This window comes from Chlamydotis macqueenii, chromosome 5, assembly GCF_036417535.1.
Source record: "Chlamydotis macqueenii isolate bChlMac1 chromosome 5, bChlMac1.mat, whole genome shotgun sequence".
NCBI lineage: Eukaryota > Metazoa > Chordata > Aves > Otidiformes > Otididae > Chlamydotis > Chlamydotis macqueenii.
This window is the reverse complement of record NC_141560.1, coordinates 34905096-34926961: the sequence shown is the minus strand read 5'-3', so window position 1 is coordinate 34926961 and position 21866 is coordinate 34905096. Positions and strand designations below refer to the sequence as shown.

Genomic DNA, 21866 nt, shown 5'->3' with positions numbered 1-21866 from the left:
ACTTCCTCTAACACACCAGAAAACATTGTCTCAGATTTTATGTTTACTGTGTCTGAATTTCTTTAAGCTTGTCCTGGACTATACACTCTTTGGGACAGGGTCCATCTGTAACAAGTGCAATTCAATAGAGACCTGAGCGCATGTTAGTATACAGTACATAGTTAAGCTGGTGAGCTGCTACAAACTCAATCTTTTGGCAACATTTAGGGAAGAAAAAAGCATCAGTCCCACTGAGTTTACTCACCTCAAGCAACAGTTGGTATTAGGTAGGCAACCACAAAATTTCAATTTTAATCTTGTCACATTAAAACAAATTTATAAAAGGTCCAGATCATTCCTGGCATCCATTTCCCACTCAGTCTGCACAGAAAAGGAACAGAACCAGAAACCAAATAAAGTATATCCACACTTACAAAAATATCTTCTGTTCACTGTCTTGCTGATCTGTGAGATTGCTAATAAAGGTTGTACGAGAAATTGTGTTTTAAAACTATGTAAATTAAAACTGTAGTATGATTTGTTGATATTGTCAAATCTAAATCTTGTCTCAACATTTATGAAAGTGATCCTGCAATAAAAATCATATTCCAGGAAAATATCCAATGCTAAATTGTTCTTTTTAACATAATAAGAAAACAACAAACATCCAAAAGGATGTTTCAAACACACAAATGGACAAATCACACATGTCCACACTAACAAAACGGAAAGACTACAAGCCAAACTGCAAAACGCTTTACAAATAACACCAAAATCAGAGCAAACAAGGAAATCTGAACGAGCCTTAAGGAAGATAGCTTGTGACCTTACTGATCTATTTTAAAGGTCTATGTTCAGTGACCGAAAAGAAGCTACCATTCCCTTGCTATGCCGCACCACACTCTGTGATTTGAATCAGTCATCCTGTAGTTTTAACAATGAATGTTTGGTACAGAGGAAATAACCTGAGACAGACAAGTGAAAGACAAATGCAAAGACTTCTACTACAATAATCCATCAAAGGAGAGGAAACAAAAGACTAACAAGATTAAACAAAAAGTTTTAATGGTATGCCCTTCATATTTGCAATAGGTCAGCATGAGCAATGTGACTTAAGAGAGCCAATATATAACTGTATGATCTATGTTTTATAATCTTAGTAATAATTAGCATCCTAGCCAGCAGTCTCAAGCACAGAAATAAGTGATTCACGAGTCCTAAGGTCAGAGAACAGAGGAATGTTAACAGTGCATCAAAAAAGTCTAAAGCTTGTGTAACTACATTCCCTGTTCCAACTACTGCTAAAGTAATACCTTTCACAAGTTTCTCCAAAAAGCTGTACGTGAGGAATACATGGGTCATGCATGAACATAATACAGAGCAAAACAGCACAATGAAAGGCCTCTCAGTTCGAAAGGAAGATTATTTAAGATGTATTATTTGCTACTGTTCCAGTAGAGAAGTTTGGAAACTTGTAATCAACTGCACTGAAAAAGAATAAAAAGTGTACATGCATTCCTCCCCTGAAAATACGTAACACAGCAAAATAACAATACAGTCACACTTCGTAAGAACTCCTATAATAATTACTGAATCTCTCAAAGTCTACTCAGTAACTGAAAGGGGATTCACCAGCTAGATATTCCTTGTTTTAGCAACAACGAAGTCCTAAACAAAGGGTTATGACCCTGAGATCATGAGATGATTTAGTGTTATGATTATATCTTGTTGCTTCCTCTTTGGACTTTTCAAAACCATTAATCCCATTAGAAGTTATGGGCCCGGGTGGGACTTTACCACAAGGAGGAAGTTCTGAAAAGGGTGCTGGAGATAGCGAAGTCAAACTGCACAAGATAAGTGACTGCGGTATCAAGAAAGCAAGTGCACCGTGACACAATACAAGCTCAAAAGTTTCTAGACAGTAGAATCCAAGTAAGGAGCAAAGAAAGGTCTTTCTGCTCCAGTCAGTCTATGAGACAAAAATGTAATGCTAGAACAACTAGGTGGATTTTTTTTTTTCTGGTGCAGCTCTGATATTTACATTTCATGGTTTTACTAGACAATACAGACTGCAATCCACCCTAAAAAATGTTTTAAGTGGCTATTTGCCACTTCTATTACACAAAATACGGTATAATAAAATAGCTTCTGAAATATAGTATCAAGTACAAAATTAAATAAATCTTATTACATCAATGAGATAAACACTAAGCCATCCCACAAATATTTGTGTTCTTGTATTTAACAGCACTTAAAGACAATGAATCCTAACAGCATAACTGAAGAAATATAAACAGAAGATTAAAGATCCCTGCTTAGAGAGAGATAGAGTAGGAAATTACATATATTGAATAAATATAAGGAGAAATTAAACTGGTGAAATGGACAAACAGGTATAGCTGGCGAAGATCAAACTCAACAAACGGGAATCTAAATTTGGCCCATCATCAGTTTCATTTATACCCACTTGTTTTGCTATTGACTTTTGCTCTTATTCCAGCAACAGAAGGACTTTCTCTACTCATATCCCAAGCACAGGGTCCATTATTAAAACAGTAAGAAGTACAAATAATTTTCTTTTGTTATAAGTAACAATGAATTTTGAGTAGTTTTATCTGCAATGACGCTGTCCAAATAATCCCAGTAAACCAGGGAAAGTCATTAACTGCTTTGCTAGCTAAAGAAAAGCAATCTGGATTTATTATGCACCCTGAAAAGTGAAGTCAAAAGACCAACAACATATTTCAAGCAACTTCTTCAGTGATGCCAACAAATAACCTCTAATTTTTGAGCCAAAATTTTTACTGTTTAGGAATCTATGCCTAGAGTACTGGCTGTATTGTAACAGTTCATCTTACAGAATTCTCTAGACTTTGTCTTCATAACCCCACATTGGGAATGCATCCATCAGGTATGAGCTTTACATAAGGGATATACAACAGTGTCTTTGAGAGCTTTGCTTCTTGAATTTGGTTGCTCAAACAGCAAAGTTATTGTGCTTGAAGGGAAGGAAGAATATTCCCCAGCTATGCAGTAGTTCCTAGACAGAATTCATTTGTCTGTAATTTTTTTCCATTCCTCGAAATGTTACTAAAACTTGTTTATTATTATTATATTTTTAAACTTATTGACCAAAAGAAAAAAAAAAATCAAGAGAAGTGATGGTTTGGATTAAAGGATTCTAGAACCATCACTCTGCAACTGTATCCACCTGATGACTAAAATAGCTCATCCTTCTTTTTTTCATCCGTTTGTTGACCGGGAATTGTTGTGTCACTGGTACTGAACACAATTATCTATAGGAGGCATTTTCACAAAAGACTGATTGGAAAAAACAAAACAAAACAAAACACAAACCTATATTGACTATTCCACATAAAAAGCTGATGTTTAAAGAAAAACAGCTGACAAAGTTGTTTCTTTAGGAAGCACAAAAAAGAAAAGATTGCCCAAGAGTTATTTAAGGGGAAGAAAGGGGAGCTAAAAATGCCAGGACTCAAGTAAAAATGAAGTAATAGATGTTTCAAAAGTCAGTGACATGAAAAGATCGGGCAGGGGGGAGCCGGGGGGAGAGAGAGAGAGAGAGAGGATGCTGCTTGCATAAGTTCTTCCCCAACAAGTAAATAACACTTAAAAAAAAACAACAACAACAACAACAAAACAAAAACAAAAAACCAAAACCAAACAAAACCAAACAAAAAAACAAAGGAGGCTGGGGCGGAGGAAGGAACAGGAGATAGGAAACAACATCTCCTTTTCCCAAAAAAGAAGCAGACATGTGAGGAAAAACTGGGTGCCCTTCTTCAATATGTGCAGCACAATCACAAAATAATTGGTTTTACCTGTATGAGAGAAGCATAATCACAAAGCATATCACTGTTCAGCATGCAATTCTTATGCTAGGGCTTTCTCTAATACATTGATTACTTTTCTGCATTAAAAGGGAAATACAAAATCTTGTAGCTAAATCTAAACTAGTAAAAATTTGGTTAGAGTGGTTCCAATTAAAAGAAAACCCCACAATAAAATACTGACTTTTTCAGTTATAATTCTATATAGATTAAGTAATTTCCAGCAAATACAAGCTATTGTGTTACAATCTATATCATATTAATAGTTTTAAGTAACACAGTAGGAAAACGGCTAGGGATCAAGAAGCAGTAGAAATAAAGGTTCTAAGAAGCATTTCCACAGTGAGTAAGCAGAGACAGATGAAAATGCACAGCAATCATATTTCTTACCTTTCCTGTAACCATTTTCTGCAGCCTGATTTCAAGAGGTACTTTAACAGAGACTGGTGAGAGAATACAAAACTACCGACACAGTACCTTCTACTAACAAGTCCAAGGCAACTTTCACACCTGCACTATCATTATAGTTATAAGCACTTCAAAGTAATATGATTTGACACTGTTGCCAGAAGCATTCTCCATCCTTCTCTTGCACTGATCATTTATTCCTGCCATGCACTTTCTCCACTGCTTCTGCAACTTTGCAGTGATCAACACTGGGAAGCTGATACGAATCAAGAGTAATCCAGAAGAAAGATCAACTTCAATCCAGAACAATTAGAATCATAGAATCATTTGGATTGGAAGGGACCTTTAAAGGCCATCTAGTCCAACCTCCTGCAAGAAGCAGGGACATCTCCAACCAGATCAGGTTGCTCAGAGCCCCACCCAGCTTGGCCTTGAATGTTTCCAGGGATGGGGCATCTATCCCCTCCCTGGACAAACTGATCCAGTGTTCTACCACCATCACTGTAAAAAAAAAAAAAAAAAAAAAAAAAAATTCCTTCTATGCAGTCTGAATCTGCTTCCTTCTATTTTAAAACCATCACCCCTTGTCCCACCACAAGAGGCCTCACCAAAGAGCCTCCACCTCGTCCCTCCCACAAGCCCGCTCTAGGCACTGGAGGACAGCCACAAGGTCTCCCTTGGAGCCCTCCCAACCCCCCAGTTGAACAGCCCCAACTCTCCCAACCCCTCCTCACAGGATTATCCAACCTTAATCAGTAAATGACTGATTTTGGTCACAAGGCTATCTCATAATTGCTCAAAGTGGTTCTGTAGATATAATACTTGGACACAAGTTCCAGATAAGTGTCTGAACACGTGTGTGAGTGTTTGGTTCACTGTCAGCAATTGTTGCCAAACTCTCCATCACACAAGTCTGTATGGATCAGGAAAAGAAGAGGTCGGTCACATTATAGCACTGCTGGAGCTTGACTGCCTCTCTACATTATAGATGTATTTCAAGATTAAACCACAACTAGCAATATCACTATCTAGGATTTAAGTCACAAAGTTTGACACATTTGATCTCTTTCTGAAGTATCAACGTAATTTAAGTCTTAAAATTTTTTTCAGGCTTCATGCAAGTGGAATGATGAGCACTAAATGTGTAACAAAGTTATGAATAGTTTTCTTCTTTCCAAGAAACATACATTTTCTTTCACTAAATTCTTACTGCGAGATGTTTTAGCCTTCTTTGTATTTAGTAAAGCCCAGTTTACATGCTAACAAAACAGACTGAATTTCCTTTACATAATGACTGAATACACAAAGGGAAAGCCCTCTTGATTCCAGAAGATGCAAGGGGATTAACTCTGGTAGCATAGAAAACAGATATTCTGAACACTGCAAAAAGCTTACCCCACAGTGTGGTGAAAATTGAGATGCAGAAAAACTACAATTTTCAAGAAATACAACTGAAAATACATCACGACATGAGAATTAATTATAAGGACATCTAACCTGCATGTAGCTTTTAGTTTTGGTATCATTAATCCATGTAAAACCTAGTATTTTCAACATGGAGATAAAATAAATGAGCACTGTCTTGCTACAGATTAGAATATTGATACAGTATATCTGGCCAAACTTTTATACTCATAAAGCAATAATTTTACAATAAAGTAACACTAAAGATTGTGGTCCTACTGTATGAATGCAAAAGTTTGAATGAAACTGTAATAAGACTCTGCAAGGGTTAAGAGTACTCAGTCTGAATCTTTTTATTGGAAAGGAGTTAAAGCAACCTCTAGAAGTTTAATATATGCCAAACAAATGTGATTCACCTGAAGCAATTCATCAGCCTATTTTCATTGATGCACAGTCACTAATATTCAAGGAAATATCACCCCCCAAAACGTTTTAAAAAAGAAAAGTAGCCTTTAAGAACAACCTAGAAAAATTAATTTGACTTTGACTAACTGAATCTTTTCTGCTAGAAAACATTTATTAATTTTAAAGGAATAACAAAGTTGATGGAGTGTCTCCATTAGGAGCAGTTAGTTAATGGCACAGTCTCTTTAATGAGAGTAGTTAATTTACTGGTACAACACATTTTCAAAACTGCAGTACTACTGGCATCATGAACCACTGTTGCTTGTTACCACTTTTTTTTTTTCCCCCCAGTTTGTGCTCTTGCATTACTATGCCAGGCACATAAGGGAGAGGAAATACAAATCTCCCCTCTTCAAAAGAGGAAGAAGAAGAAAAAAAAAACAAAAAACCCACCCATGAAAACCCTTCAAGTTTTGCTGCTATTCACCCTTTAATAAGGTTCATTATTTACAGAAGGTTATTCATTATTTGTCAAGAATGCAAGGAAATACAAGATCCACGAATTTCAAGCTTTAAACACTGGGTTTCAGTACACTTGCACTCAGAAGAAAAACAGCTTCCAGATTACATTCATGCAGGCATTTTAACACAGACAATGCATCTCCATGAAAGAAAATAAAGGGCGATGCTCCATTGAACAGTTATACGATAGGAGTACAGTATACTATGCATAGCACATAAACGCTACATAAATCTCTCATTTTGTGAGCTCCTTATTAATTTTAAGATTTTATTCATAGGAGATATCTGAACAGTCATACATGTAGAGTTCTATCAGTGATTCAGCATCTGTAGGCCTGCAGCAAAATTATTTGAATTTGTGGGATAATGGGAAGGCAGCTAAACCTACTCACCTAAATCTAGCCCAAATCCCTACCCCTTTCTTCTCCTCCAGACTTGGGGCACAATTCTGCTACTTCCTTTGTGTTAAATCAAACCAGCATGCAACTGCGAAGTGAGCTGGTTGCGTAACCGAAACAAAATCCATCATCCCAAAAAGATCATGCTGGCACATCAGTGTCCCAAATCATCTGCAGTCATGTGCCCCTTAGATCTATGGCCAAGGCAGTGTATGTGAATGCAAATGATCCCTTTCAGTAGCAGCCCAAAACTATACTTCATCATTACAAATGCAGATTTACACAATTATTTAAATATTTACCTAAACTATTCATTTGGGGGACACATTTATACATAAATTCATCTTTAATCCAGATAAAAGCCATAAAAGTTGTTCTCTAGTCCATATGCATATTTCAATTATAAATAGTTTGCTTTTTTGTTTTGTTTACTGCTTTAACTCTGGTTTACATCAGCCAGAAACTGACGATCAATAATGTAGCCGTCTGTCCAACATAAAAATCCATTTGTTCTTCCTGTACCGTATGGGAACAAACAGAGAAAATTACCCCTTTATTTTAAAAGGCTACCCCTTTACTTTAAAAGGCCCAGAAAGCAAGAAAAAAAAATTGTTGCATTTGACATACTTCAGTGGCTATAGACCTATTATACACAAACAACTTATCAGGTGTGAATCTTGGGAAAGTCTTATTCAGTAAAGATACTGCCACAACAGTGCTTTTCAGATACAGCCAGTAGCACTTACATTGAGTTGTACTTAAAGTTTGAAAAAAAATAGATATTAAAATAAAAATCAAGCTGTTATTAACCTCATACAACTAGAGGCTGAGAGCACTGCAGCCTTGTTCCACAATATGAAATAAATGCTTTTATTATTTTAATTTTAAATTAGCCCAAGAAGTCTGTTTATGCATTTACTCTTGATCCTCATGTTCCAGCTCCCTAAGCAGCAGTTACACGGTTAAAACCTGATGCCTATTAGAATAAACTTCTGGTGGGAAGTGCTAAGAATTCACCCCGCTGCCTACCAATCTATCCAGAAATCTGTTCTCACTCCTACTTCCTCCTGTCTGTTCCTTTCTGAAACAGCAGTAGGGAGGTTGGGAGTTTGCCTTTCCTCTACTGGATCACAGTTGTGTACATGAACTATACTGGACCATATGGCAATCTCTTTCAACTCCTAAGAGGCAAAACAAGCTTTCTACCAACCCAATCCAAAGAGATTCAGGTAGGAGAGAAAGCCTACAGATACCAGTGTTCACATCGACCAGTTACTAAACTCTGCCCATATATTAGAGTAACAAGTAGGAACTACAAAAAATGTTGCTGCAAGGATAAGAGCAGCCCTGCCTGTCCTCACACAAGCGTTTACAGTGCGCTCCAGCTTCCCTCTCCACCATACACAGAACGAACCAGCTGCCTACATGCAACCTCGTGTAGTCTGGAGAAAAACCAGAGTCACACATTCAGCATGCAGGAAGGCTCCCATACAGAGAAAATTACTATACTGAAGGAAAAAGAGTGCCTGTCTAATAAGCAATGCATGGAGAGGATGAGCCTACTCACAGGAGAGTGAAATTGAGGAGGAGAAAGGTTGAAAGCTGAAAAGAAACCTCTGTAGCTGACTGGAAGCTGACAGGCAGAGGCAGGCCAGCCAGAAACATAGTGGATATGGACTTTCCTTTCTTGAGAGGAAAACATTAAAGTTTTATTGAACACTAAAATGCTAAAATCCAATAGGAAAACAACCCCCAGGCACAGCACCTCAGGAGAAACTCCACTACTTGCTGTCAGCGAAGAACACCAAGGTTCTCCCAAGGGCCCAACCTTTGGGTACACGAACTTGCATTCAGCTCTGCGGTAAAACTAGGATTATCTGATCAAATACACTGGAATAGGATCTTCTAATTTCCTTTTCCAGAAAGTTAAACCATATTTTTACACAGACTTTATTTTCAATCTTACAAAATAATCATTGCATTTTACAACAGCTTTTAGCGCAGTAAACAAGTTCTTGTGTAAAATAGTAACATTTGTAAAATAGTACAAAATTTTGTCTCTGTTGCCACACTAAGTTTAGGGAACATGACTTATGTGAACATGCAAGGAACTGAGTTGACAGAAAATAGCTCCCTCAGCTGGAGCTGCATAATTTTTACTTTTTAGTTTAATTCAACTAGTAGAGTCATTAAGTACATAACTAAATTATACTTGTGTAACAACACAGTAATAATTTTCTTATTTTAATTTTAATGTTCACTACTATGTTCTGAAGTTCTTTACTACCACATAGACAGCTTATTGAGAATAACAAGCAACTGTATCACAGGGAGAAGGGAGCAAAGCAAAAGCAGCCTAAGACGTTGCCCATTACCTATGGTAAAGAAACATGAAAAACACCAGACACAGACAACTGCCAACTAGCTGGAGATACATCCAGGATCTGCTATATTAAAACCTAACTACAATAAAACCCAAACCTAGACTACAGTTTGCCATTGCATAATTTCTTCAACTTTAATATTGTATACAATGTGGAGACAGACATGGGCCATACAGGATAAGACTGAATAATAGTCTTCCTTTAATTTACAGGTCAGAAGACAGCTGTAAAACAAACAAAATACAAACAAACAAACAAAATAAAAAAATAAGCCAAACAAACCCACAACAAAACACAACCCACCTTTGAAAGAAACTTTGAAATCCATGTTTAACAGCAATGACTTAAAGTATCAAATAGTCTGAAAGTTAAATACTAAATCTTAGAAGTCCTACAGAGTGATACAGATTTCAGAAAGCTCACGGAACCTCTTTAGGAACAAGGTTCTCTATTTCACGCCACAGTAATTTAAGGTTCAGTTAGTGTCAAACACCATTACTTCTTAAGGGCTTTTCTCAGACAGATTATATGTCAAATAGATTTAACCCTAGAGATGTAACATGATCTTATAATAGTTATGACTAAATTACAAGTTTTAAAATAGACAGCCATCAAAGTAAGAAGAACAGGCAATCGTGGATTCAGGAAATGTACATTCCCCCATAGTCAGCTAATGGCAACTTTAATAGGATGTGATGGATTTTTCTTCACCAAGAGAAAATACTGCCTGCATTTCTGCTTCAACTACCCACGCCAGCTGACTAATGGAGTTATATTTTTGTCTCATATGAGGACTGTTACTTGCCCATCCTCTAGCAGTTGCAGAATGAAACATTAACAGCAGCTGCGGGGTGAACAGAAAAGCTGCTCTATTTGGTAGCCAAGATCCAAAGTACAGGCCCCTCCCCTTGAACAGTGGAGCTCATTTTCTGTCACAGAGTGACGAAAAGACACAGCACAGAACAAGGCCACTTTTAGGGCTTAAAGTAGCTAACTGAAGGTACTTTTAAGGAGTAATAAATCTTCATGGGGAGGAAAAGTAAAGGATTCATAGGAATTAAAAATAGAGTTCTTGGACAGATAAGAGCCCTTGGGAGCTTAGAAGAAGTTGTTGGAAAGAAATGCTGGTGGACCAAAACAGGTTTCTTAAAACAACTCTTATCAAATACTATTAAATGTGTAAGCTCTTTACCTTGGCATAATAACAATCCTAATCGTAATAGACCAATCCCAAAGAAACACTTCTGCCACACTCATGAAAAATCAGCATATGCCTCCAACTAGAAACATCTTTTTATGCAAGCACTTGGGCTTCAGTCCTGCAAAAATTTAAATATATCACTCTGAGTAGACCTGCAGATCTCTGGAAGTCTGTGCAGTTTATCATACACACAAAAGCTAACACATTTATAAGTCTTGCAGGATAATTGCTTTTGGCAGAATATAAATAACATTGCTCTAATGTGTTTCAGCATCATGGTCTCCTGCCTTAAGAACCAGGCATTCTGGTGAAGCCTGTCATTCTTCATATAAAGAGTGGCAGTTGCATAGCCCACAGAGACATTTAAACTTCTCTTTGCATTTTCTTTAAAGTTTCAGAAAGTGTTTGGGCATTCTTTAAAAGCAGCAAGAAAGCTAACAAGTGAAGCCAATAAAAATTGCCTGGAAATGCTTTCTTACTAGTGCCATGGATACCACCAGTAGGACTGGAAGCAATGCTTATACAAACTATCCATAGCTTCCAACACTTCCAAACAGTACATCACTGGGCTGTGGAGTTTACTAGGTATTTTTCCAGAACCCAACGCACTGGGTGAGAGGGCAATAACTCACTATGAGAAGCAGTCTTAATAAAGGAGTCTAATGTTCACTGTACTATACTTCAATGAGAAAGCTTAAAAATCAGCTACAAAAAGAGCTTTCAAATAGCAAGATAGGCATCCGAAATAATTTTAGAAACTTAATGCCAGTAGTTTGTCTAACTGACTTTTAAATGCATACCTAAAACTAGGCCTTAGATTTCTTCTCCTTGTCAATTGTCTTTATCTTTTCAGCATTGTCTTACTGTCTCTATTGCTTTTCATTTTAACTTCTAGTAAGGATAAAGTTGAGCAAAGAAAGGGAACTTGGGTAACTGTCAATGCCATTGAGAATTAAAAGAATGATATATATCACCTCCTGCAGTCACTGCTGCTTCCGCGAGCCCCAGCTGGAACAGCAGATCTCTCTTGGCAGAAGGCCCAGCTCTAGTAAGGGGAAAGTAATTAATATATTTTGTAGATATAGGTAGCCCTTACAGTAGGTTCATTTTTTTCCCTTCCATTCTCCATCCCCTTATTTTCATTCAATACCTTCATCTCTCTAATCCCACCCTGAAAAAACAGGACAGTTGATGATACATCATCAAGACTTCACAGCTGAGAAAGTGTTGTATGCAACAGTAACAGCTCTGGTGTAATTTACTTCTAAGAAATTGTCTACAAGTTGTCCAATAATACTAACAGCAATGAGGGGAAAAAAGTAATTTAAAATACTCAGCAGCTCTCTCAGATCCATATGATTTCACATTTACAGTTTGTATTGCCTCGACCCACTTAACCAGGTAGAAATTCCTCGCATTCAATTGATTTCTATTAAGCACATTTTGGTTTGTGTACAAAAATGACAGGTAAGAGCTACAGGTAAATCGAACACACAGATAAATTTTTAAGTACTTACCTAACTTCTAATCAAGAAATCTTTTGTTTGCACCTCAGATGTATCTAGTGTAAAGCAGCATCTCAGAAAGTAGGTTAGAGCCGATCATAAGCACACACAGTCTTCAAACCGTAATTAGACTGCCCTTCTGGTAGCTGAGGTGGAAACAAAGCAGTTTCCAAGTATTAATGAGTCAGCCCTGGCTGAATGGAGACTGAAGGAAGGCAACACATGAGATCTCCTCCCCACTTCACAAGATCCTTGTTCAAGGCCAAAGCCCAAGAGCACCAGTATCTCCCAATTCCCTTTCTGCTTCTGCTAAAACATTGCTTTAGCATCAGAAAGCAAGCAGTTGACACTGACGTGACCATAAATTCACTGCATTTCCTAATAAAACTGAATTGCTAAGTTTTTCCGTAGAACATCATGCTTACCATTTTATCTCATTGCCTTATTCACATGGTTCTTATGAGACAAACTGCTTGAAGAAAAGAAATACGCATGCAGTACACAATGCTCTGAAACACTCAATTTAGACACTAAGATGAATTACAAGTTCTAACATGCAAAGATGAACAGCAAACTACATGAGAAGATTAAAACTGAATGATCTTGGCATAGCCATTTCAGTTCCACTTCAACTTCTGAATGCCTGAAAACACAACACTTGTACCAAGAACAGATAAGCCATCCAAAACTAAACTGATGCTAAAGTAAGTCCTACCAAACAACCACATAGTAAAGTTTCCCAGTAAAGAATCAAGAAAAAAAAACAAACAATATATTTCAGCTTAAACTTCCTGATAAGGAAACAGATGCATATGGAATTTAACCAAGTACAGTAAGTGGGAAACTCAGAGAAAGGATGTCAACAGGGATTTCTGCCAGATCCTTTACGGCAATTCTTATGTTTTTATGTAAAGCATTAATATCTTAAGGTAACAGCAGCATTAACATCTCCAGGTAATAAAATACAGTACTAAATTATTATTAATTTGTTATGTCCTTGAAACACTTTGTGCAGATATTAATTGCATTTCTGAAGATCTTACATACCTCAGTTATCAAGTTTCTTGAACATTTTCAAAGGGAGATTTCCAGTCTCCCAGAAAGGAGAAACTGTAGCTGACCCCTTTGTAATTTTCAAGTAGTTCTGAACCATCATCTGCCTTGTCACAAAAACTTCCCCAAACCATTTCAAACCACAGATCTGCTTTACATTAAAAAGCAAACAAGTGAGCAGTTAAGTTCAGCGGATTTTAAATAAATCTACTCCCACTCTCCCTCATTAACTGATCTCAACTGTAAATTTGCTTTAGATGCTTTAAGAGGTGGCTATTAACTACATAAGAGACAAAGTTATTTTGTGTGTCAAAATGACAGCACTGGTGCTATTTATTTAGCAAAACTGGATTTGTCAGTGTTGGTAAAATGCAGGGTATTAATGGAATTCTTTTTATTTCTATTTTAAATGGCTTGTGTACTTATGCAGCTCTAGTTTATTCTGAAATACTTTACAGGTTGACAGAAAGGATCTGAAAAAAAAAAAAAAAAAAAGAACAAAAAAACTCTACCAAACCAAACCCATTCTGAAGAGTGAAGTATTTCAAATTATGTAAACAGTCTACCAAAAACCACTGAAACAAACCTACCCATAGCACATATCAGTTATACCACTACAAAACTTCATACCATTTGGGGGAGAGGGCATATAAAAAGAAATTCACATTTACAGGTCTTAAAAACATCCACAGAATTATGAAGATTTGCTTGTAAGTACCCTTTTCTGCATGGTTTTACGAAGGAGTATCAACTTCCAGACCTTCAAAGCTACAGAGAAATAATTTCATGCAATCCCAAACAGTATCATTAATACTGAATTCAACTGAATTCCTGAGGATCTTGGAACCTCACTTGGTAGCAGCCTCAACCACCAGACTGGGCAACTGCTGCTGCAAGGCTATGTGTTGAAATGAATAAACCACACACAAAACATTTTCCTTTGTGAAGGAAATGGTATATAGTGGAGCTCAAGAGACTGAAGATGAATGAACAGAAGTTTCATCATTAGGAAAAAAAAGAAACCTTAAAAAAAAAAAAATACTGACAGAAGTAATAGATAATCCTCCCTACTTCTGAGGACAGATATTTGTCGTAGTTCAGCCCCGATCGGACCAGACTACGCAGTCTCTCTCTCACTCCCCCCACCCTCCGAGAGAACAGGGAGAGAAAATATAAGGAAAAACGGCTTGAGGTTTGAGATAAGGACAGGGAGAAATCCTTAAAGTTACCGTCACGGGCAAAACAGACTCAACTTGGGGAAAACCATTTCTTACTACAAACAGCAGGATAATGAGACAGAGAACAAGATAACCTCCCCCCACCCCTCCCTCTTTCCGAGCTTGACATTATCTCTACTACCTTCCCCTCCCGAGCGGCACAGGGGGGAAGAGGGAATGGGGGTTGTGGTCAGTTCATCACATGTTGTTTCACGCCGCTGCTTCATGGTCGGGGGAAGAACTCCTTACATTCCTCCCCTGCTCCATCGTGGGGTCCCTCCCACGGGCCACAGTCCTTTGTGGAACTGCTCCGGCGTGGGTCATCTCTTCCACGGAGTTCAGTCCCTTCAGAACAGCTGTCCCAGCGGGCCCTCCACGGGCCACAGCTGCCTTCAGGCATCCACCTCCCCCGGTACGGGGTCCTTCACAGGCTCCAAGTGGATCTCTGCTCCTCCGTGGACCTCCATGGGCTGCAGGGGGACAACCTGCTCCACCATGGTCGTCACCACAGGCTGCAGGGGAATCTTGGCCAGGAGCCGCATTACTCCTTCCCCTCCTTCTGAACTGACCTTGGCGTCTGCAGCCGTTCCTCACAACAGGCTGGTAGATGTCTCTCAGGATCTTTTTTACATCTTATTCACTTCTCATCTCCTCTCCACTTCTTGCAGCTGGGCTGGACCGAGTCAGGCCCAGTCGGCTGCCTGGCGAGAGGCCAGAGGGTGAGGCCTGCAAGGCCCATGAGGCCTGCGCCTCCCCCTCTGCACCTCTGCCCCCACTCAGCTTCTTCACATCTTCTTTTCTCTCTCTTTTTTTCTGTTTTCCCATTCTTAAATACGTTATCGCAGAGGCGTTATCACGAGACATTCTGCTACCAATCGGCTCGGCCTTGGCCAGCAGTGGGTCCGCCCTAGGCCTGGCCAAGTCCCCTGAACAAAGGGGAGCGACTTCTAGCAGTTTCCTACAGAAGCTACCACCTTAGGCCCCCCCCTACTAAACAAAACCACGACAATATTAGAAGCAATTTCTGATTGTGCTCTCTATGGAAGTTAAAGGCATGCAAATACTACCTGACTATTTAAACCTTGAGAAGTATCAATCTGAGTTTCTTGCGATCTACTGGAATAATGCACTAAGAAAGGGTTAGACCAAGAGAACTTCCTACTTTTGGACCAGCATTGTTATTGCCAAAGGATGTATCCCGAAGTCAAACAGAAGCAATTCCTGACAAAATTATTTGCTGAGCTATAATAAGAACTCATTGCAGAGCAAAGCAAAAACAGTCCTCTTGAGAACACCATTTGCCAGTGAAGAGACAACAGAAGTTGCATCCTAATGAAAACATGATACAACCAAGCTGATTTTCTTGGCTAATTATGAAAGCTTGACCAGCATCTTTCAATCTAACTGTTAAGATCGCATTTCTCAGTGATCAAATATACAATTTTATTATACAGACAAAATAACGGAATATTTGTCTCAGTTGAGGAATACCAAAACTGCAAAAAATCCCCTCCCGTCATAGATCATAGATATTAATGCTGTAACTGGAAAGTGACAGTTAAGCTTTCTCCACTGTAAAATGCCTAACTGTAAGTTAAACAAGAAAAAAAAAAATGTAGAAAGCAGATCCGTTCTACTGCAGAATACTAAAATTTCTGCACCGATTGTAATTACCTCGGAAACAAACTGTGAAGCAACCTCAGAAAAGCTGGCCAAAATTACTCTTGCCCTTGAGAAGTGATACTTTTTCCTTCCTTTGAGATCTGTAAAGTTAACGACAAAATCTCTTGCAACTTCTCTACTGAAATGATCCTTTCCAGAAGCACATGGCAGAGATCTGGATCATCGTGCCTTATCTGGGAAGATACATTGCACCCTCCAGCTGGAAGAAGCGTGAGGACCTTAAAGCCTACTTAAAGCTTTTACTTCATCCATTGAGCTTCAGTTGTCGGGATCAAGCTCACACAGCATAGATTTGCCAAAAGATAGAAAAGCCAATCCTGTATCTCCCAGTAACTGCTCAGCCCTAAAAAACCAGCTGAAATAACAGATTTGGTAAACTTATTTCCAGTTATTCCACAAGTCTAATTTATACATTTTAATTTTGTTCAGAAAATAAGCTATATATATATATAATTGTAGTTCTACTTCAGAAAGATTTGGTCACAAACATCAAAAAAGTTGAAGTTTCTGCAATGAAGAAGTCACTCAATATAGATTTTCAACATTTCTGTAATGTCTTCTCCTTTCACTGCTGAAAGGAGGATGAACTCATAGCCTGTGGGAAGCATTCTGTCTTTCTATAGCAAAGGAAACATGTTTTTATTTGGGTTATGTTTTTGTCATCCCAGAGTGGCAAAAAACAGGCTTCTTGCTAGCACTGCTCAAGGGTAAAACCCTGGTATTAAGACCTGTAAGGGTGCTCAGTCGGGCAGTCAAAATGTCTCAGAGAGACACTAACCAGTGTCTTATTTTCTAGAGAAGCTTTTCAGGGTAAGCTGCATGAGAACAGTAATACAGAGAAATGCTCAGAAAAATGCTTCCTAAAATGCTAAAACCAAACCCTACAACAATGGGTCTCCCTAAAAGCCAATCCAATTCAAAACACAAGAAAGATACGCCACTTTCAGTAGTGAACATAAAAAAACCAAAATAACTAAACCAAGAAAACTAGTTTTAAGAAGGTACATCAGAGAAGGAAAGAGAAGGGAGAACCTGAAAGTTCCTCCAATTATACAACAAAGCTTATCAGTTTTCCCCTAGCTAACCACAACTTACTCCAGAAGAAGGAGAATAAAAAGGCCCTCACAGGAAATTACATTATACTAAACTACAGCACTCTAAATTCATGTCTTGTTCTAGAATAGCTTCCTTGAATAGACTTGTTCTTCATCCAGAATTCAACTAACAGATGAAGAAGAGCTCACGTTTTCTACCTTGCTTCAGAGGAATGAAGGTGGACATGTTCTCCCTTTGCAGGATTTGCAGGCAGCCATAACAGAGAAATGAAAGCTAGTGAATTCCTACACTGTCAACCTAGGGAGTTCAAAGAAAAAGAAAACTGGTTTTGTATCAGTGACAAACATACAGCATGCTTGCACAGGCATCTCCTTTACACTGTGCAGAGCACCCTAAGTATGTGACGTAAGATACTTAAAAGCATGTGATAAGGCAACGCTACTTCAGCTTCTTCTGAAATCGTTTCCCAAAAGTCCTCTTCACCCCTCAAACCTGAAAACAGAGAAGCGTCTAATCCCATAACAAGATTCCCTCAGCCTGCCTGTATCCAAGAGGCTGGGGTGAAGGTATGGTTAGGGACTCAATTTTCAGTGCCCCAAGGCAAATGCTTAACTGATTTCTGCAAATCCTCCATTACCTAACGCGGGGTTGTTAACATGCACGATTCTTTTCCATCACCATAGTAACAAAGCACGTACATTTTAAGGTGCATATGGGGGCTCTTACAGAGGATGTGTCAAGTTGAATACAGCTAAGACAATATAAGATATTTTAAGCTAGATCCGTTCAGTACAAATACTGAAAGCATGAAAGTACTGTGCTAGAGATCATCACAGGACTGTTTAAGCAGTGGTTACACATCCATTAAAAAGTTTTCTGGAGGCTGAAAGAAGTAGAGGATGAAGCAAGATTTAGTCAGGACATTTATGGGCCTTAATGCACAAAAATAGCTGTGTAATAACAGCCTGATTTTAGATACTCTCTCTAACTTATTCAGGAACCACAGTGCAGAGCATAGTAAAAAAAGTTAAGAACAATACGCTTCACCTACCAATTAAAAAAAAAAAAAAAAAAATAGAAAAAAAAAGCTATAATTAGAAAACCATATTTACTGATTAAGGAATGACAAGCAACTGGCATTTTTGTTTTTTGAGAGCTGCAAGTACTTTGCACTTTCATGCCTGAACTTTAAAGTATGACACTATTCCTACAGGAAACACAAGTGACACTACCTAAAACTGGGCTTAATGGTAATCCATATGTTAGGTGCCTCCACAGCAAATATGCCCATACGTGTCAACAGTCTAACTGGCATTCTGTGACTAGCATGCTAGACACACATATCCCATAGTGCCATCACTTCTCACAATAAATGTCATTACAACCTCAGGAGGACCAAACCAAAACCAAGTTCAACATAACAGATAGACTGTTCCCTCAAATAACTTCTTTAGAGAAAGCTTCCAACTTGGGAGCGAAAAAACCCAACAACCAGAAACCCAACTTTCAGATAAGGATTAGGAAAACCACACTAGCAGCAGGAATGTAAGAAACAGCATGCTACAAGTCTGGATAGAATTACAGCAATACTATCAATATTTGAAATACTCACGTAGTTGAAATTTGAAGATCGAAGACTAAAACCAGACTAAACTGCAGAAACCAACCAACCAATCCACCCAAACTTGTTAGAAAATTACTGTTCAGTATTAATATTTATAGAATTTTAATGCTTATTAAGATGCAGTCCTCAACTACACAGCACTACCTGTGAGTGATCAGAAGGTGCAGTCCTCCTCTCTGGCACAGGAAAAGTAGCAAATGAGGCAAGGGGCATAAAAAAAGAACATGGGCATTTCCTACGATTGAAAGTTTGAGAGCAAACTCAGGCAATCCTATTATATTCCTGGCTCTGTCTCATTATCAAAATCATCAACATTCATACTTCTTGGCCACATGGATTACATTTGCACAATCTGAGTTCTCAAGCCTGAAAATTCTTAGGCATTTAATTTTACAAATCTGCATTCCCTTGGCACACACATTATGTACCAGCGGTATCAGCAAGCATAATTTTTTTCTTCCTTAAAATCTTGCAGAAGTAAACTAAGAGACAGCAAACCCTTTTTTTTTTTTTAATAACATCAGTAGCACAGATCTGTAGCATTTGAACTACCAGAGGAAGTAGTAATGAGATAGGTAATTGCCCCCTGAAGAGGGCACAAACATGCCTATCCTAGGTCTACCCTACTAGGAAACTTCCAATCTATTCTTGGTCCTAAAGGGAGCACATATCAGTGATTAGCAACAGTAACTAGTGCTTAAGAACATACAGGTTTTGTACAAAAGGTCAGACACTTACCTAGATAAAAACCCAGGATTTCCCGTTTTAGTTGTATAGGGCTAAACTCTAAATCCTGAATTAGCTTCTTTACACCTTTCAAAATGTCTTCCTGTTCAAGGCTCAGCATACATCGGCCTCAATCACAGGCTTCACATTAAGGCACCCTGTAATAGGATCCAGAGTAAGCATGCCATACACAGAAATAAACACGTAAGGCACAACTCTGAGCGGCTGAAAAGTGTCTAGGAAGCTACATAAAATCACTTCAACCCTCAAGGTTTACACCACTTCATCAAAACAGTTGTGCACGATTTCTAGAAGAAAAAAATTCCAAGTAGGAATCCTCATCGAGAGTCGTATCTTACCAATTCTGGGTTTATTTAGAGAAGGTAGTCAGTCTCAGCAACAATTTTTAATAAACCCGACACTAGTTTTCAGTAATTACTTGTTTCATTAATGAAATTCGTGATACTTCTTGTTGCTACACTTGTTTATTCACGACATGACTTTACTAAAACCAAAATTAATCAGTTTCATTTTTGCTTTGACAAACTTCAGTTAGTGTTGCAACTTGTCTGTACAAGTCAAAGAAAAAGGGCAATTGTCAACAGTTGTTAGATTATCTCGAGGAAGATCTATTTATTTGGTACTGGTTTTATGGAGTTTCTTGTCTTAAAAAAAAAAAAGAAAGAAAGAAAGAAAGAAAGAAAAAACCTGACAATAGACTGTCTTACAGAACTTCTTTAGCGGTTTTGAACAGGCGAGTGTTTGACTCGCTACAGTAGAAGGAGAGATTACAAGACTTCCTCACCCAACTAAAATATCAGAAACAGCAATAGTCAAAATTTTCAAACACAAGAATGAATACATCTGGGGGGGCGGGGGGCGATGGTGTGAAGAAGAAAAAAAAAAAATCTTTACCACCCCATTTTTAATACAGTTTAAATGTTTCAACAGTACCCATTTGGGGGAATTCTTGTGTAGCGCACACACGAAAAATGTTTTCTTCTGAATGGCAGTCTGGTATCAGGCAGCAATGCAGAACGCGGCACAGTAACTGCTGAAGTTTCTGTGGCCTATTTTCCCTGTTTGAATTGAAGTATTTACTGTCATATGACAGGGAGTTTTTAAAGAAAAAATGCTTGTGATCTCCTTGCGTATATAGGTGCACTCATCATCATTATACTGGGACTTTTTATGACTATTTGTTTTCCCTACCTTAGTTGGAGCATTGGGAATTAAGGCCTGCAACTGTGCATAGCAACCCAGTTATTATCTAATCGGAGACACATTTATAAACAATTTTAGTACTCAAAGCACTTAAATGTACATTTTTTTAATCCCTTAGCATATCTAAAGATTTGTTGGTTGGTTTTTTTTTTTTAAATTATTTTCTTGTCATATGTAGGAGAAAAACACTGACTATAAAGCACTGACTATAAATAAATGAATATATATTATTTTAACAAACTGGTATCACAGACACCAGCATGAACATTATGTAAAACATAAGCTTGAAAAGATGTGAAAACACATTCACTTAAAATGTCTGCTTACTTCCTGCAAGCTAAGTGCTGCTCAATACCACCATAGTCTTAGAGTCTGGTTCCTATTACAGGTATTTTTCAATGTAGGAGAGATATCATGTTTACCCTGGTACCATATACCATAAAATATGTTACCACATACAACACGATACCACCTCATGTATGAGAAAAACCACAGAGAGTAGTGCCAGCCAACAGGTTTTAGTGAATCATAGTCTAGGCACTAGCAAAACAGAGTACACGAAAAGTAACTGCAACAGAAGTAGGTACTGCTATTGTCTTAAGCCTAGAAATACAGGTTAATACAGCATACCAAAAGAGCATCCAGTTTCCTTCCTTCCCTGAAAAAACAAGCATCACCGAAGGTTACTTCTGCTGAACACCAAGACTGGTGAGAAGACACACCTAACAGAATATTAGAAAGTATTAAAAGAAATGTTGCAAATATGTTTACATCTTATTGAATTTTAATGTGTAGCACTTGTACCACATTAGTCGCCAATAATTAAATAAATACTTCACAACTAGAAGCGCCTTCAGAAAGAGGAATGAATATTTTCAAGGGAGAGAAAGGAGGAACAAACTGTATATTTTCAGGGACCATTTAGCTTTTGTTTACAACCAATGCCAGCCATTCAGTAACTGTGCAATCTGTGCTGGTTAAAATTTGCTTGCTTAAATGTTGTTGCACATTAGAATAGAGAAAAAAAGACGAAGACAGTTCCTTTTTAACATATCCTTAAAGAAACTGGGATCCTCAACAACATGGCAACTCCCAGCCATCTTTTACATTTCTTTAAGGAAACTGCAACATGTTCCAATCGAGGGGAAGAAAAGAAAAGGAAAAAAAAAAAAAAAAAAAAAAAAAAAAAGAGTAAGAGGGAGAAAGCAGACATTTCAACATCAGAA

General features: G+C 38.0%; 1 protein-coding gene across 2 annotated transcripts in view; it reads right to left on the bottom strand.

The window, feature by feature from the left end:
* Window positions 1-21866, bottom strand: part of SPRED1 (sprouty related EVH1 domain containing 1) — a 64972-nt gene that overhangs the window by 37281 nt on the left and 5825 nt on the right. The window contains exon 1 of one of the 2 annotated variants that reach the window (XM_086749428.1): window positions 19429-19546. The exons of the other annotated variant lie outside the window; for it this stretch is intronic. The gene's annotated coding sequence lies outside the window, so the exon portion shown is untranslated. Of the gene's footprint in view, window positions 1-19428; window positions 19547-21866 lie in introns of those variants that run through there. 2 annotated transcript variants of the gene reach the window in all.